This window comes from Denticeps clupeoides, unplaced genomic scaffold (assembly GCF_900700375.1).
Source record: "Denticeps clupeoides unplaced genomic scaffold, fDenClu1.1, whole genome shotgun sequence".
In the NCBI taxonomy this organism is placed as follows: domain Eukaryota; kingdom Metazoa; phylum Chordata; class Actinopteri; order Clupeiformes; family Denticipitidae; genus Denticeps; species Denticeps clupeoides.
In genome coordinates this window covers 52,421-68,530 of record NW_021629857.1, presented here as the reverse complement: position 1 = coordinate 68,530, position 16,110 = coordinate 52,421, and the positions used below count along the sequence as shown (strand labels likewise).

General features: G+C 45.6%; 2 long non-coding RNA genes across 2 annotated transcripts; both read left to right on the top strand.

Annotated features, from left to right (window-relative positions):
- The first annotated feature begins 1,760 nt into the window (after positions 1–1,760).
- On the top strand, positions 1,761–3,919 carry LOC114776076 (uncharacterized). Its single transcript, XR_003745357.1, has 3 exons — positions 1,761–2,066; positions 2,594–2,765; positions 3,688–3,919. It is a non-coding gene; the product is annotated as an uncharacterized LOC114776076 (long non-coding RNA).
- Positions 3,920–13,458: 9,539 nt separating this feature from the next.
- Positions 13,459–15,559, top strand: LOC114776075 (uncharacterized). Its single transcript, XR_003745356.1, has 3 exons — positions 13,459–13,767; positions 14,298–14,469; positions 15,390–15,559. It is a non-coding gene; the product is annotated as an uncharacterized LOC114776075 (long non-coding RNA).
- Positions 15,560–16,110: the final 551 nt, after the last annotated feature.

The following is a 16,110-nucleotide window of genomic DNA, read 5'->3' as shown; positions in this document are numbered from 1 at the left end:
TTGGATTTCTTCATCTTCTAGATTCTACAGTTTTAATTAAATGTTTGAGAGGTGGAATATTTTAGCTCACCGTGTTCGTGTCCCCAGACGACAAAAAAAAGGAATCTCCTGGCGGAATCGGCCAAGGACGCTGACCGCAGCCCCAGACACTCTGAAACTCTAAAACAAGGTTTTGGAGATGCGTCTTGGTGACCTAGGGTGATCAGCCCCTCCGGTCAGGTCCTGGCGGATTCACGCCAATTGTGGTTTGAAAATTTCCCGTCTGGGAGCTGCAATAAAGGAAGTCAATTGAATTGATTTTCCAAGTTTATTTACCATGGCCATGGGGGGAACTCGCAAGAAGAACGCCCATCCCCTGATAGCAGTTCACAGCTTTTATACCACGGGACATACAATGTCAAAACACAAGCTCATCCCAGATGGCGCCCATCAAGGTCACAGAACCTTCCTTATAAGATACACAGTTGTCTTCTAATTATTTCATGACCACAGGTGTTGGTCAGATAACACGTGAGAAGTTCAGGTCATACAGTTTTCCTCCACAACTGTGCTTCCCCAGGAACTTGAAGGTCTCCACAATAGACACTGGGCTGTCTGATATGGTGAGGGGGAGCAATGTTGAGGGATGTCTCCTGAAGTCCGCTTTCATCTCCACACTCTTGAGCATGTTCAGCTCCAGGTTGTGTTGACTGCACCAGAGTACCAGCCGGTTCCTTGAGGTGCAGTCGTTGGTGTAGAGGCAGAAGAGCAGTGGGGAGAGGACACATCCTCTAGGGGCACCAGGACTGAGGGACCGTGTTCCAGTAGTGATCCCCCCCCCCTCACTTGCAGCACCAGGAAGCTGGTGATCCACTGAAAGGTAGCAGGTGACACGCTGAGGTAAGGAGTTCAGGCACAATGGTGTTGAATTCCGAGCTGTAGTCCTGGGTGGTCGAGATGTTGCAGGATGTAATGCAGCCCCATATTCACTACATCATCCACCGACCTGTTTGCCCTGTAGGCAAACTGCAGGGGGTCCAGCAGGTGTCCCGTGATGTTCTTCAGATGGGCTAAAATGTTCAAAGTCATTCAAAGACCACAGACGTCAAGGCGACAGGTCTGTGGTCATTCAGACCAGTGATGGTGGGTTTCTTGGGGACTAGAATAATGCTGGAGTGTTTGAAGCAGGTGGGAACTTCACACGGCTCCAGGGATCTGTTGAAGAGCTGTTCAATACAGGCTTTGAGACAGGAGGGGGAGACACTGTCTTTCCAAGTCTTCTGTTTCTGGAACAGCCGACGCACATCCCCTGAGTTCCAGGGGAAGGGAGGGGGGGGAGAGAGGTGTGATGGGATCAAGGGTGTGAATCTGTCCCTCTCAAACCTGCAGTAGAAGGTGTTAAGATCTTCTGCCAGGTCTTTGTTTGCTGGTACAGGGGTGGGGGTTGTCTGTAGCTGGTGAACTCTTACAGGACTGAGAAACGTTCTTTCAGGTTCTCAGAGTAGCTTCTTTTAGCCACTTTGATCTCCTTGGTCAGCGTGTTCCTGGCTTGCATGTACAGGACCCTGACACCACTTCTGTAGGCCTCCTCCTTGGCCTGGCGAAGATGCTGCAGTTTGGGACTGAACCAAGGTTTATTGTTGTTGTATGTGCAGAAGGTCTTGGTTGGTACACACACATCTTCACAGAAACTGATGTATGATTTTTTTTTCAGAATCGGAGGGCTGGAGAAAACGAAAATGAATCACTTCAGGAAAATCGAGTTGCATGTCACTGCTCTCCAGGACAGGAAACGGGGTTCTACTTCCTGTTCCGTGGCGTTTTCCTGCAGGGTCCTGCGTGGGTCGTTTCTACGCGGATCACGGACAATTCCGAAGAACCGAATCAGAGCCGAACTAACCGCGAACCGGATCGCCGTCCACTGAGCCGAGTCCTGGTGAAAGTGAACAGCCCGCCGCGACCGCGTCTCCCGCTTCTCTTCACGCTGCTCTTCCTGGTGTTTAAAGCCCTTTCAGATACTTCCTGCTCCCCGCTGGGACTTTTACTGGGGTGACCGGGCGACATCTTTCCCTCTCCGGCTTTTCGAGGTGATTAAAACACTCGTTTTTATTCGCGCTACGTCGTGTCGCTTCGGGCTCAATTTCTATGATTTTAATCGGGCTCCAACGCGATAAATTAGCGGCCAGCAAACACGAACGTCCGGTTTACTTGTTGCGTTTTTCTGAGCGATTTAACGCGCTTTTCTTCACCAGACGCCGCTTTATTCTTTTTGACGAGTGCAACACAATATAATTTTTAACAGTAGAATCCGAGTGTGAAAATACTAAGCCACATTAATATATTTTCCTTCACTTTCCTTCACATCTGGTGTCTTTCAGTGTTGATAGGCGTCAAATAGTTTTAAAATGGATGAAAATGCTCTGATAAATAACAATTCACAATGGTTTCTGCTGCCTTTCACCTTTAGTGCTCACACTGTGTCTATTTGTTGAGCCTTTTCGAACTCTGACCCACAATCGTATTTAAATACGAAAAGTCGGAGTAAATTATGTCCAACTTCCAACCATCCTAATTGTTGCTGTTGGTGAGTGAAACGTCTCCCACTTTGTCCCAGGTTTCCAGGATGGATCCCAGTCTGTCTCTGTCGTCCACTGAGACCAGGACTGTGGTCCAGAACAACACACACGTTCCACTGAAGATGTTATCAGTTGTTCTTACACGACTGGAACACGATAAAACTCTGGAACCAACAGGAAGTGACGAGAAGAACGTCTCCATCTCTTCTGGTGAGTGAAGTAAAATCAGCATCATGAACATGGGTGGTAGTAGCATAGTGGATAACACACTCTCCTATGAACCAGAAGACCCAGGTTCAAACCCCCCTTACTGCCATTGTGTCCCTGAGCAGGACAATTAACCCTGAGTGTCTCCAGGGGGGGACTGTCCCTGTAACTACTGACTGTAAGTCGCTCTGGATAAGGACGTCTGGTAAATGCTGTAAATGTAAATGATATGGTATTTCACTAGTGTGTCCCGGTCACACTAGCAACCATATTTGGGTGTTAAATTTCATATAGAAGTGAAGTGCTAAATGAATGCTGTAAATGTAAAGTGAAAGCGAAGTGATTGTCATTGAGGACACGGGGACACAACAAAATGTGTCCTCTGTATTTAACCATCACTCTTGGTGAGCAGTGGGCACCATGACAGGCGCCCGGTGAGCAGTGTGTGGGGACCTGCAACCTTCTGATTACGGGGCCGCTTCCTTAACCGCCAGGCCACCACTGCCCCAAAATAATTGAAATAAATAAAATGAATACAATATCATAAATAAGTAGTTGTGACATGTGGCAGTGGTGGCCTAGCGGTTAAGGAAGCGGCCCTGTAATCAGAAGGTTGCCGGTTCGAATCCCGATCCGCCAAGGTGCCACTGAGGTGTCACTGAGCAAAGCACCGTCCCCCCACACTGCTCCCCAGGCGCCTGTCATGGCGGCCCACTGCTCACTCAGGGTGATGGGATAAATGCAGAGGACAAATTTCACTGTGTGCACCGTGTGCTGTGCTGCTGTGTATCACATGTGACAATCACTTCACTTTTTATTTTTTTTACTTTTTTTTTTTTTAATAAAGACTTAATTAGTTACTTTTAGTCTATATGGTTAATGCTTGAATGTGAATTATATTTTAATGGGTTTATTTTAACTACAGATGGAAGTAAAATCATCAGAAGACACAAAAACACATCTGAAGACACATTCCAATTCAAGAGCTTTAGACAAGTAGAAACCCTTCAGTCACATCAGACGCTACGTGCTGGAAAGAAGCCCTACCAGTGTGTAGAGTGTGGGAGGAGATTCTCACAAACATCACACCTTAAAGTCCACCAGAGGACACATACTGGAGAGAAGCCCTACCAGTGTGTAGAGTGTGGGAAGAGTTTTACACAAGGATCAGACCTTAAAAAACACCAAATGATACATACTGGAGAGAAGCCCTACCAGTGTGTGAGTGTGGGAAGAGTTTTTCACAAGCATCATACCTTCAAGTCCACCAGAGGATACATACTGGAGAGAAGCCCTACCAGTGTGTAGACTGTGGGAAGAGATTTTCACAACCATCACACCTTCAAGTCCACCAGAGGATACATACTGGAGAGAAGTCCTACCAGTGTGTAGAGTGTGGGAAGAGGTTTTCACAACCATCACACCTTCAAGTCCACCAGAGGACACATACTGGAGAGAAGTCCTACCAGTGTGTAGAGTGCAGGAAGAGTTTTTCACATGCATCATCCCTTAAAGTCCACCAGAGGATACATACTGGAGAGAAGTCCTACCAGTGTGTAGACTGTGGGAAGAGGTTTTCACAAGCATCATACCTTAAAGTCCACCAGAGGATACATACTGGAGAGAAGTCCTACCAGTGTGTAGACTGTGGGAAGAGGTTTTCACAAGCATCATACCTTCAAGTCCACCAGAGGATACATACTGGAGAGAAGCCCTACCAGTGTGTAGACTGTGGGAAGAGATTTTCACAACCATCACACCTTCAAGTCCACCAGAGGATACATACTGGAGAGAAGTCCTACCAGTGTGTAGAGTGTGGGAAGAGGTTTTCACAACCATCACACCTTCAAGTCCACCAGAGGACACATACTGGAGAGAAGCCATACCAGTGTGTAGAGTGCAGGAAGAGTTTTTCACATGCATCATCCCTTAAAGTCCACCAGAGGATACATACTGGAGAGAAGCCCTACCAGTGTGTAGAGTGTGGGAAGAGGTTTTTACTACCATCACACCTTCAAGTCCACCAGAGGACACATACTGGAGAGAAGTCCTACCAGTGTGTAGACTGTGGGAAGAGGTTTTCACGAGCATCATCCCTTAAAGTCCACCAGAGGATACATACTGGAGAGAAGCCCTACCAGTGTGTAGAGTGTGGGAAGAGGTTTTTACTACCATCACACCTTCAAGTCCACCAGAGGACACATACTGGAGAGAAGTCCTACCAGTGTGTAGACTGTGGGAAGAGTTTTTCACTAGCATCAAACCTTAAAGTCCACCAGAGGAGACATACTGGAGAGAAGCCCTACCAGTGTGTAGACTGTGGGAAGAGTTTTTCACAAGCATCAACCCTTCAGTCCCACCAGAGGACACACTGGAGAGAAGCCCTACCAGTGTGTAGACTGTGGGAAGAGTTTTTCACAACCATCACACCTTCAAGTCCACCAGAGGATACATACTGGAGAGAAGCCATACCAGTGTGTAGAGTGTGGGAAGAGTTTTTCACATTCATCACACCTTCAGTCCCACCAGAAGATACATACTGGAGAGAAGCCATACCAGTGTGTAGAGTGTGGGAAGAGTTTTTCACATTCATCACACCTTCAAGTCCACCAGAGGACACATACTGGAGAGAAGCCGTACCAGTGTGTAGAGTGTGGGAAGAGTTTTACACATGCAACAACCTTTAAAGAACACCAGAGGATACATACTGGAGAGAAACCCTACCAGTGTGTAGACTGTGGGAAGAGTTTTTCACGAGCATCATCCCTTAAAGTCCACCAGAGGATACATTCTGGAGAGAAGTCCTACCAGTGTGGACACTGTGGGAAGAGATTTTCACAAGCATCAAACCTTCAGTCGCACCAGAGGGCACATACTGTCGAGAAGCCCTACCAGTGTGTAGAGTGTGGGAAGAGTTTTACACATGCAACAACCTTTAATGAACAACAACAACATTTATTTCTTATATAGTCCAAAATCACATACAGTATGTCTCAATGGGCTTTGACAGGCCCTACATTTGACACCCCCCACACTTGACCCTTCTGCACACAAGGAAAAACTCCACACAAAAAAAACTCTAGGAGAGAGAAAAAAAAGAAAAGAAGAAACCTTGGGAAGGAGTGATACAGAGAGGGACCCCCTTCCAGGGTAGAGTGAGCCTGCAAATGGTGTCAGTGCAGGGTTGGGGATGATATAATAATAAGTCCTACAGTTGTAGGGTTGGAGAAGTCCAGGATGTAGTCAGTGTCATGGTCTAGATTACGTGTCCATAATGGTCCATTTGAAGATCCCTATAACTGTAGTTGGAACAGTGGTGGTGGCTGTGGTGACCCTCTGGTTTGTTTCATGGTATGTCCTTGTTAAGCAGTTGTCAGGAACCAGGATTTATTTGCTGGTCTCTTCACTGGGGTCTGCCAGTAGTCTGGGTGCTTGATTCCGTGTCTCGGAGAAAAACAAACAGAAGCAGTGACAGACGGTTGCACTGTATGACCGATACTGAAATATGTGGTGATAGTGGTATATTGGTGCTACAGTGGCCCGGTACTGTCTCAGTGCTATGATGAGGTCTAAATCCTGATTGATATACTTCGTGGATGTTGTTACAGTCTAGGTATGCACTCAGCTGCTGGGCTACGACTTTTTCTAAGATTTTTGATATGAACGGAAGGTTGGATATTGGTCTATAATTTGAAAGCTGACTGCGATCAAGATCCGGCTTTTTAATCAGGGGTCTAATGACTGCTACCTTGAACGAACTTGGTACGTGGCCGACGCTAAGCGACGAGTTAATAATTTTGAGGATAGAATTTATAATATTAGGTGCTATTTGCTTAAGGAACCTTGTTGGAATCGGATCCAAAAGCGCAAGTACATTGATTTGACGACGAGATTAATTCGATTAATTCATGCTCTTTAATAGGGTTGAATCGTTCTAATCGGTGGTCTATTAGAAGATTATTTTTCATGGAAATATCGGCGGAGCTATTTGTTGTGCTTTTAATCTTCTCTCTATTCGCAACAATTTTAGTATTAAAGAAATTCATAAAATCATCGCTACTATGATGATATTGAGTGGTAGTATCCGTTTCTGTCTTATTCCTGGTTAGTTTGGCTATAGTTTTAAACAGGAATCTGGGATTATTTTTGTTTTTGTCAATTAACGAGGACAGATATGTTGATCGAGCCGCGCTAAGAGCCTTCATATAGTTAAGTAGGCTCTCCTTCCAAGCTATTCGGAATATGTTTAATTTACTTTGACGCCATTTGCGTTCTAATTTCCGGGCGGTCTTCTTAAGCGAGCGTGTGTGATCATTATACCAAGGAATTAAGTTTTTAAAGAACACCAGAGGACACATACTGGAGAGAAGCCCTACCACTGTGTTGACTGTGTGAAGAGTTTTTCACTAGCATCATCCCTTAAAGTCCACCAGAGGATACATACTGGAGAGAAGTCCTACCAGTGTGGACACTGTGGGAAGAGATTTTCACATGCATCAAACCTTCAGTCCCACCAGAGGACACATACTGGCGAGAAGCCCTACCAGTGTGTAGAGTGTGGGAAGAGATTTACACATGCAGCAACCTTTAAAGTCCACCAGAGGAGACATACTGGAGAGAAGCCCTACCAGTGTGTAGAGTGTGGGAAGAATTTTTCACAAGCATCAAACCTTAAAGTCCACCAGAGGACACATACTCTGAATCCAGGATCATCACCAGGTGGCAAAAAGGTCTACAATTAGCCTGAATTTCCAAGAGGGGACAGTCATGTGGTGGACTGGTGACCACTGCATTTTGGTATCAGGGGCAGGACGATCTGTTTGATCTGTGGAGAACGATGTTCAGTATAAAGATCTCCTTTCTCCATCAGAGGGAACATGAGAGAAAACTCCAATCTCATTTGTTTTTTTCTGTAACATTGGTATATTTTACATACGATATATCCATATATACAGTAACTGCAATAGTAATCTACCTCTCAGTTGTAGTGCATTTAGTTCAAAACTCACCGTAAATTATGTGGTTCATTTCATCATTATAAATAAAAAAAGAGTAAATACCAAAAGAGTATGCAGGATCAAAGCTGGTCTATTTAACCCAGTCAGTACACGCAGCTAGTAGAACAAAAATACATTTTCTTTTAGTTATATAGATCTCTTCTTATAGCCCTGCGATATGAAGCACTGATAAACACAAACTACAGATCCCATAATGCAGTGCTTCGGTTGCTTTGCTGAACACAATCTTTACACCGCAGCTCAATCAGCTACATCTGAATCTGTATAGTTTTCACATTGATGGCAAATGGGTTGTGAAGCAGCTTGAACGCTGTGCGAAGTCGGTGCCTAGTGCGCTCAGTTTGTCAGCAAAGTGCACACTACATTATGAGATTGTGTTCAGCGAGGCAACTGAAGCGCTGCATGATGGGATCTGTAGTTTGTGTTATCAGTGCTTCACATCATCTGATGGTTTTAAGATAAGATAAACCTTTATTATTTTGCTTCTGTCCTTAAGAAAGGTCAAATATTTTAAGCTATAAAGTCTTGTTCATACAGTAATCACAAGGGGGATAAAGAATGATTCTCATTATCTTGTATTAAGTATTTAGCATTATTAGCATTTTGAGATAAACATTTGAGGCTGGTTAAAAATTGTTTCAAAATATGGGAGAAAACGCAACTATCTGAATCTGGAAAACAGGACGGTTATTGCCAGTGGAGTGGCAGGATCCATCTCCAGACAAATGCCATTTGGACAAAAGAGGTGGTTTTCTAAGGTGGCACAAGTGAACATTCAGGAGTGGAGAATGTTCACAGCTGAAGCCGTCTGTGGTGAGACCACAGGGATGTGAAGTACTGCACTGTACCGTCTGGTTTTCAGATTGGATCAGCTTTTCCATTTCAATCACAGAAACATTTTTCAATGCCAATAAATTCATCTGGCAAACTAAGCATGAACAATCGATCGGTGATCGTCTCGACATCAAGTTACGCTCCGACTGTCAAGTGACAGAACCGTTCCCTGCGGGGCCCCCGTACTGCAGACAACGGTGTCTGACACACAGCCTTGAGTTCTCACATACTGTGGTCGGTTAGTGATATAGTCCAGGAATGCAGAGTCATCTACTCGACTTCGAGACCGGTTTGTTCATTTTAGGTAACGAATGATACTGGAATAAAAAAAAAAAAAACCTTGAAAACCCTGCCATTATCGGTGTTATGCAGTACTGTTGCTGTGTGTGTGTTAAATTTCTAGTGTCAGGTGTGTTACGTCCTGGTCTAGGTCAGGAACGTGAACAATTAGAAAGAGGGAGGGAAACGTCACAACCGTTGGAACTAAGTGATTTTTAATAATTAATAAAACAAAACAAGTCACGCCTTGACACCCAGTCAGGCCACGAAAAGCACCGGGTAGACTCAAATGTGAACAGGGCATCTGTCCTGCGTATTTTCCCTCTCGTCTCCCTCTCTCCTTCCGTCCCCCCTCCTCGTCGCAGCACGCCGTCTTTAACGACATCACTCCGATGGGAGCGCGAATCAGCGTCAGATCTGGGAGGAGTTCCGTAAATTACAGGCTCCTCCTACAAAAAGGAAAAAACACCAACAAGACAGAACATACAAACCACACATCACATGATCACGGGACGTAACAGGTGTTACACTCCATATTATTTATTATTTATCTTTGGTTTTGCGTTGTTTTGTGATAATTTGTTAAAAAATAACATGTTTGTCACTCTAGAGTTAGGGTTAGGGGGCCTGTATTTCTTCATAGGAAGAATAGGAGTGTTAACAGGGGAGTCATTACATGGCACAATAATTCCTGCCTTTAAAAAGGCTTCGAACACCGGACGAATGCCTGCTATGGCTTCTGGTCTTCTGGTCTACTGTGCCCTGCGTGGGCGGTGGTGAGACTTTGGGGTCACAACAAGGGGCTCGCAGTTTTTTATTAAGCCAACATCGTGTTTGTGAGTGGCCCAGACAGAAGCAGGGATTGCAGCCAATTCAGGGGGGTCAGATGGAGAAAGAACTGTAAATAGACAGATCTTAGACAACAAAAAAAAAAATCAGTCCAGTCAGTTGTGTCACAACATGATTTTAACCAGTGAAACATGTGGGCAACTTGTCAGGTAAAATAATATATATTTTTAAATGCTCTTGGTCTGGGTTCAAGGAAACAAAAAGGGCACAGCACAAGTTATAAGCAGAACAATGTCGTCATCTCAATGCTATCATTTAAATCATGAAAAAAAATTTAAATACAGCATCATATTGGCAACACAACATCATATTGGCAACACAATAAAATAAAAGCCAAAGTACAATATAAATGTGAAGCCTTTTTTTTGGGTCAATATATCTTCCACTGTGCTTCACACAGGCAAATCAGATTTTTTTTACATGGCTGCACTACAATCAACAATGAAAAAAGTACTTCTCAGAGGGAGTGCAGGGAGTGTATGTGTGTATCAGTGTGTGTTTGGGGAGAGTGTGGAATGTGTCTTCGTATTCAGCATGAGTGTCAGTGTAGGTCAGTGTAGATGTGCAGGACCTTATTTGAAACTGCCACCAGGACTGCGGCCGCGCCTTCATCTGGAGCGCCCAATGTCTGCTTTGGCCACAGCAGAAGCTCATATCACACTGTTTCTTGCTCTGTTGGCGGCCGTGCCATGATGTGGGGTGAGTTTCATTTTTTTGGTTTTTGTCTTTCTTGACCCTTGCTTCAACCTGTCTGGCCTGGATGTGGTGCACAACGTCAGTCTGTAGCAGGACTCGAGCCCTTTTGGTGGATGTCTGTGTGAATTCTCTGATGAAATCATTCACGGCTCTGGACATGGCTGCACCCCCTCGATTTGCCTTTGGGAGGTGCTTATAAGAGTTCAGAAGATCTTCAGTCGTCCATGGGGAGGGTTATAGTTGAGGGTCCTGATTGTCCAGATGATAGTGAGGCATCCAACTCGTAGGTGGCGCCTGAACAAGTCTTGGGAGGAGAGAATGGGTCAGCTGCTCTGATGGTGGGTTTCTCCTGTGGAGTTGAAGCAGTGACGTCATCGTGCTGTGGTGGTTTCTGTTGCTCCAGCAGGGGTCATGATGGTTTTTCAGGGTGGAAGGGTGGAGCTTCAGATTCTGGACGGCCTGCAGCCCAAGAGTTCTGCAAAAGGGGGATTCAAAGACACAGGAGCAGAGGCAAACAGTGCAGCCGTTGGGAAGTCTCCTTTCTTAAATAAAATAAAGTCAAAACCAGAAAAAAGAACCCAAAGTGCACATACAATGGTACAAAATGCATTTAAAATTGCACAGTTTAGGTGTTATATATATTATACTTATAATTTTCCCAGCTTTCCACAAACTTAGTTTTAAAACTCTCAGAAAGAAAAAACAAAACAAATTCCACAAAATGAAAAATATTTTCCCATATTCCCTTTAAAGCCTAATAAGGTTGAAACCCGCTGTAAATCGCTGTGCTGATGCCCAGACGGTAAAATCTATTGCTAAGAGTTCAGTCCCAAAACAAAACGAGAGAGAGAGAGGGAGGCGCCTCACACACACACCAGAGAGAGAGAGAGAGAGAGATAAGGTCTGCCAATGTGTGCAGACACTCACACACACACACACACACAGAGGCTGGAGCAGCAGGCGAAAGCTGACAATGCAGGGTTGACGAGTATACGACAGGAAGTTAGAGAAACGCGAACCCCGCCTCTTAACAGCGCTGCCATCCACCCGGTGATGGAACTCATCAGAACTCCGGTCCTCCACGGTCCTATACGGCCCCTCATAAAAATCCGGTCTTATCTCACACCTTAATTTTAGCTCACAGGACTTTAAACCTGTTCTTGCCCCCCAGCACCAGGGTACTGGTTTCAAACCCCCTCACTTGGATCAATTCAGCCGACTACAGAATAAAGCAAATATGCAATTTATCTTATCATTTTGGTTTTGGATTTCTTCATCTTCTAGATTCTACAGTTTTAATTAAATGTTTGAGAGGTGGAATATTTTAGCTCACCGTGTTCGTGTCCCCAGACGACAAAAAAAAGGAATCTCCTGGCGGAATCGGCCAAGGACGCTGACCGCAGCCCCAGACACTCTGAAACTCTAAAACAAGGTTTTGGAGATGCGTCTTGGTGACCTAGGGTGATCAGCCCCTCCGGTCAGGTCCTGGCGGATTCACGCCAATTGTGGTTTGAAAATTTCCCGTCTGGGGAGCTGCAATAAAGGAAGTCAATTGAATTGATTTTCCAAGTTTATTTACCATGGCCATGGGGGGAACTCGCAAGAAGAACGCCCATCCCCTGATAGCAGTTCACAGCTTTTATACCACGGGACATACAATGTCAAAACACAAGCTCATCCCAGATGGCGCCCATCAAGGTCACAGAACCTTCCTTATAAGATACACAGTTGTCTTCTAATTATTTCATGACCACAGGTGTTGGTCAGATAACACGTGAGAAGTTCAGGTCATACAGTTTTCCTCCACAACTGTGCTTCCCCAGGAACTTGAAGGTCTCCACAATAGACACTGGGCTGTCTGATATGGTGAGGGGGAGCAATGGAGGGATGTCTCCTGAAGTCCGCTTTCATCTCCACACTCTTGAGCATGTTCAGCTCCAGGTTGTGTTGACTGCACCAGAGTACCAGCCGGTTCCTTGAGGTGCAGTCGTTGGTGTAGAGGCAGAAGAGCAGTGGGGAGAGGACACATCCTCTAGGGGCACCAGGACTGAGGGACCGTGTTCCAGTAGTGATCCCCCCCCCCTCACTTGCAGCACCAGGAAGCTGGTGATCCACTGAAAGGTAGCAGGTGACACGCTGAGGTAAGGAGTTCAGGCACAATGGTGTTGAATTCCGAGCTGTAGTCCTGGGTGGTCGAGATGTTGCAGGATGTAATGCAGCCCCATATTCACTACATCATCCACCGACCTGTTTGCCCTGTAGGCAAACTGCAGGGGGTCCAGCAGGTGTCCCGTGATGTTCTTCAGATGGGCTAAAATGTTCAAAGTCATTCAAAGACCACAGACGTCAAGGCGACAGGTCTGTGGTCATTCAGACCAGTGATGGTGGGTTTCTTGGGGACTAGAATAATGCTGGAGTGTTTGAAGCAGGTGGGAACTTCACACGGCTCCAGGGATCTGTTGAAGAGCTGTTCAATACAGGCTTTGAGACAGGAGGGGGAGACACTGTCTTTCCAAGTCTTCTGTTTCTGGAACAGCCGACGCACATCCCCTGAGTTCCAGGGGAAGGGGAGGGGGGAGAGAGGTGTGATGGGGATCAAGGGTGTGAATCTGTCCCTCTCAAACCTGCAGTAGAAGGTGTTAAGATCTTCTGCCAGGTCTTTGTTTGCTGGTACAGGGGGTGGGGGTTGTCTGTAGCTGGTGAACTCTTACAGGACTGAGAAACGTTCTTTCAGGTTCTCAGAGTAGCTTCTTTTAGCCACTTTGATCTCCTTGGTCAGCGTGTTCCTGGCTTGCATGTACAGGACCCTGACACCACTTCTGTAGGCCTCCTCCTTGGCCTGGCGAAGATGCTGCAGTTTGGGACTGAACCAAGGTTTATTGTTGTTGTATGTGCAGAAGGTCTTGGTTGGTACACACACATCTTCACAGAAACTGATGTATGATTTTTTTTTCAGAATCGGAGGGCTGGAGAAAACGAAAATGAATCACTTCAGGAAAATCGAGTTGCATGTCACTGCTCTCCAGGACAGGAAACGGGGTTCTACTTCCTGTTCCGTGGCGTTTTCCTGCAGGGTCCTGCGTGGGTCGTTTCTACGCGGATCACGGACAATTCCGAAGAACCGAATCAGAGCCGAACTAACCGCGAACCGGATCGCCGTCCACTGAGCCGAGTCCTGGTGAAAGTGAACAGCCCGCCGCGACCGCGTCTCCCGCTTCTCTTCACGCTGCTCTTCCTGGTGTTTAAAGCCCTTTCAGATACTTCCTGCTCCCCGCTGGGACTTTTACTGGGGTGACCGGGCGACATCTTTCCCTCTCCGGCTTTTCGAGGTGATTAAAACACTCGTTTTTATTCGCGCTACGTCGTGTCGCTTCGGGCTCAATTTCTATGATTTTAATCGGGCTCCAACGCGATAAATTAGCGGCCAGCAAACACGAACGTCCGGTTTACTTGTTGCGTTTTTCTGAGCGATTTAACGCGCTTTTCTTCACCAGACGCCGCTTTATTCTTTTTGACGAGTGCAACACAATATAATTTTTAACAGTAGAATCCCGAGTGTGAAAATACTAAGCCACATTAATATATTTTCCTTCACTTTCCTTCACATCTGGTGTCTTTCAGTGTTGATAGGCGTCAAATAGTTTTAAAATGGATGAAAATGCTCTGATAAATAACAATTCACAATGGTTTCTGCTGCCTTTCACCTTTAGTGCTCACACTGTGTCTATATTTGTTGAGCCTTTTCGAACTCTGACCCACAATCGTATTTAAATACGAAAAGTCGGAGTAAATTATGTCCAACTTCCAACCATCCTAATTGTTGCTGTTGGTGAGTGAAACGTCTCCCACTTTGTCCCAGGTTTCCAGGATGGATCCCAGTCTGTCTCTGTCGTCCACTGAGACCAGGACTGTGGTCCAGAACAACACACACGTTCCACTGAAGATGTTATCAGTTGTTCTTACACGACTGGAACACGATAAAACTCTGGAACCAACAGGAAGTGACGAGAAGAACGTCTCCATCTCTTCTGGTGAGTGAAGTAAAATCAGCATCATGAACATGGGTGGTAGTAGCATAGTGGATAACACACTCTCCTATGAACCAGAAGACCCAGGTTCAAACCCCCCTTACTGCCATTGTGTCCCTGAGCAGGACAATTAACCCTGAGTGTCTCCAGGGGGGGACTGTCCCTGTAACTACTGACTGTAAGTCGCTCTGGATAAGGACGTCTGGTAAATGCTGTAAATGTAAATGATATGGTATTTCACTAATGTGTCCCGGTCACACTAGCAACCATATTTGGGTGTTAAATTTCATATAGAAGTGAAGTGCTAAATGAATGCTGTAAATGTAAAGTGAAAGCGAAGTGATTGTCATTGAGGACACGGGGACACAACAAAATGTGTCCTCTGTATTTAACCATCACTCTTGGTGAGCAGTGGGCACCATGACAGGCGCCCGGTGAGCAGTGTGTGGGGACCTGCAACCTTCTGATTACGGGGCCGCTTCCTTAACCGCCAGGCCACCACTGCCCCAAAATAATTGAAATAAATAAAATGAATACAATATCATAAATAAGTAGTTGTGACATGTGGCAGTGGTGGCCTAGCGGTTAAGGAAGCGGCCCTGTAATCAGAAGGTTGCCGGTTCGAATCCCGATCCGCCAAGGTGCCACTGAGGTGTCACTGAGCAAAGCACCGTCCCCCCACACTGCTCCCCAGGCGCCTGTCATGGCGGCCCACTGCTCACTCAGGGTGATGGGATAAATGCAGAGGACAAATTTCACTGTGTGCACCGTGTGCTGTGCTGCTGTGTATCACATGTGACAATCACTTCACTTTATTTTTTTTACTTTTTTTTTTTTTAATAAAGACTTAATTAGTTACTTTTAGTCTATATGGTTAATGCTTGAATGTGAATTATATTTTAATGGGTTTATTTTAACTACAGATGGAAGTAAAATCATCAGAAGACACAAAAACACATCTGAAGACACATTCCAATTCAAGAGCTTTAGACAAGTAGAAACCCTTCAGTCACATCAGACGCTACGTGCTGGAAAGAAGCCCTACCAGTGTGTAGAGTGTGGGAGGAGATTCTCACAAACATCACACCTTAAAGTCCACAGAGGACACATACTGGAGAGAAGCCCTACCAGTGTGTAGAGTGTGGGAAGAGTTTTCACAAGATCGACCTTAAACACCAATGATACATACTGGAGAGAAGCCCTACCAGTGTGTAGAGTGTGGGAAGAGTTTTCACAAGCATCAACCTTCAAGTCCACCAGAGGATACATACTGGAGAGAAGTCCTACCAGTGTGTAGACTGTGGGAAGTTTTCACAACCATCACACCTTCAAGTCCACCAGAGGATACATACTGGAGAGAAGTCCTACCAGTGTGTAGAGTGTGGGAAGAGTTTTCACACCATCACACCTTCAAGTCCACCAGAGGACACATACTGGAGAGAAGTCCTACCAGTGTGTAGAGTGGGAAGAGTTTTCACAGCATCATCCCTTAAAGTCCACCAGAGGATACATACTGGAGAGAAGTCCTACCAGTGTGTAGACTGTGGGAAGAGGTTTTCACAAGCATCATACCTTCAAGTCCACCAGAGGATACATACTGGAGAGAAGCCCTACCAGTGTGTAGACTGTGGGAAGAGGTTTTCA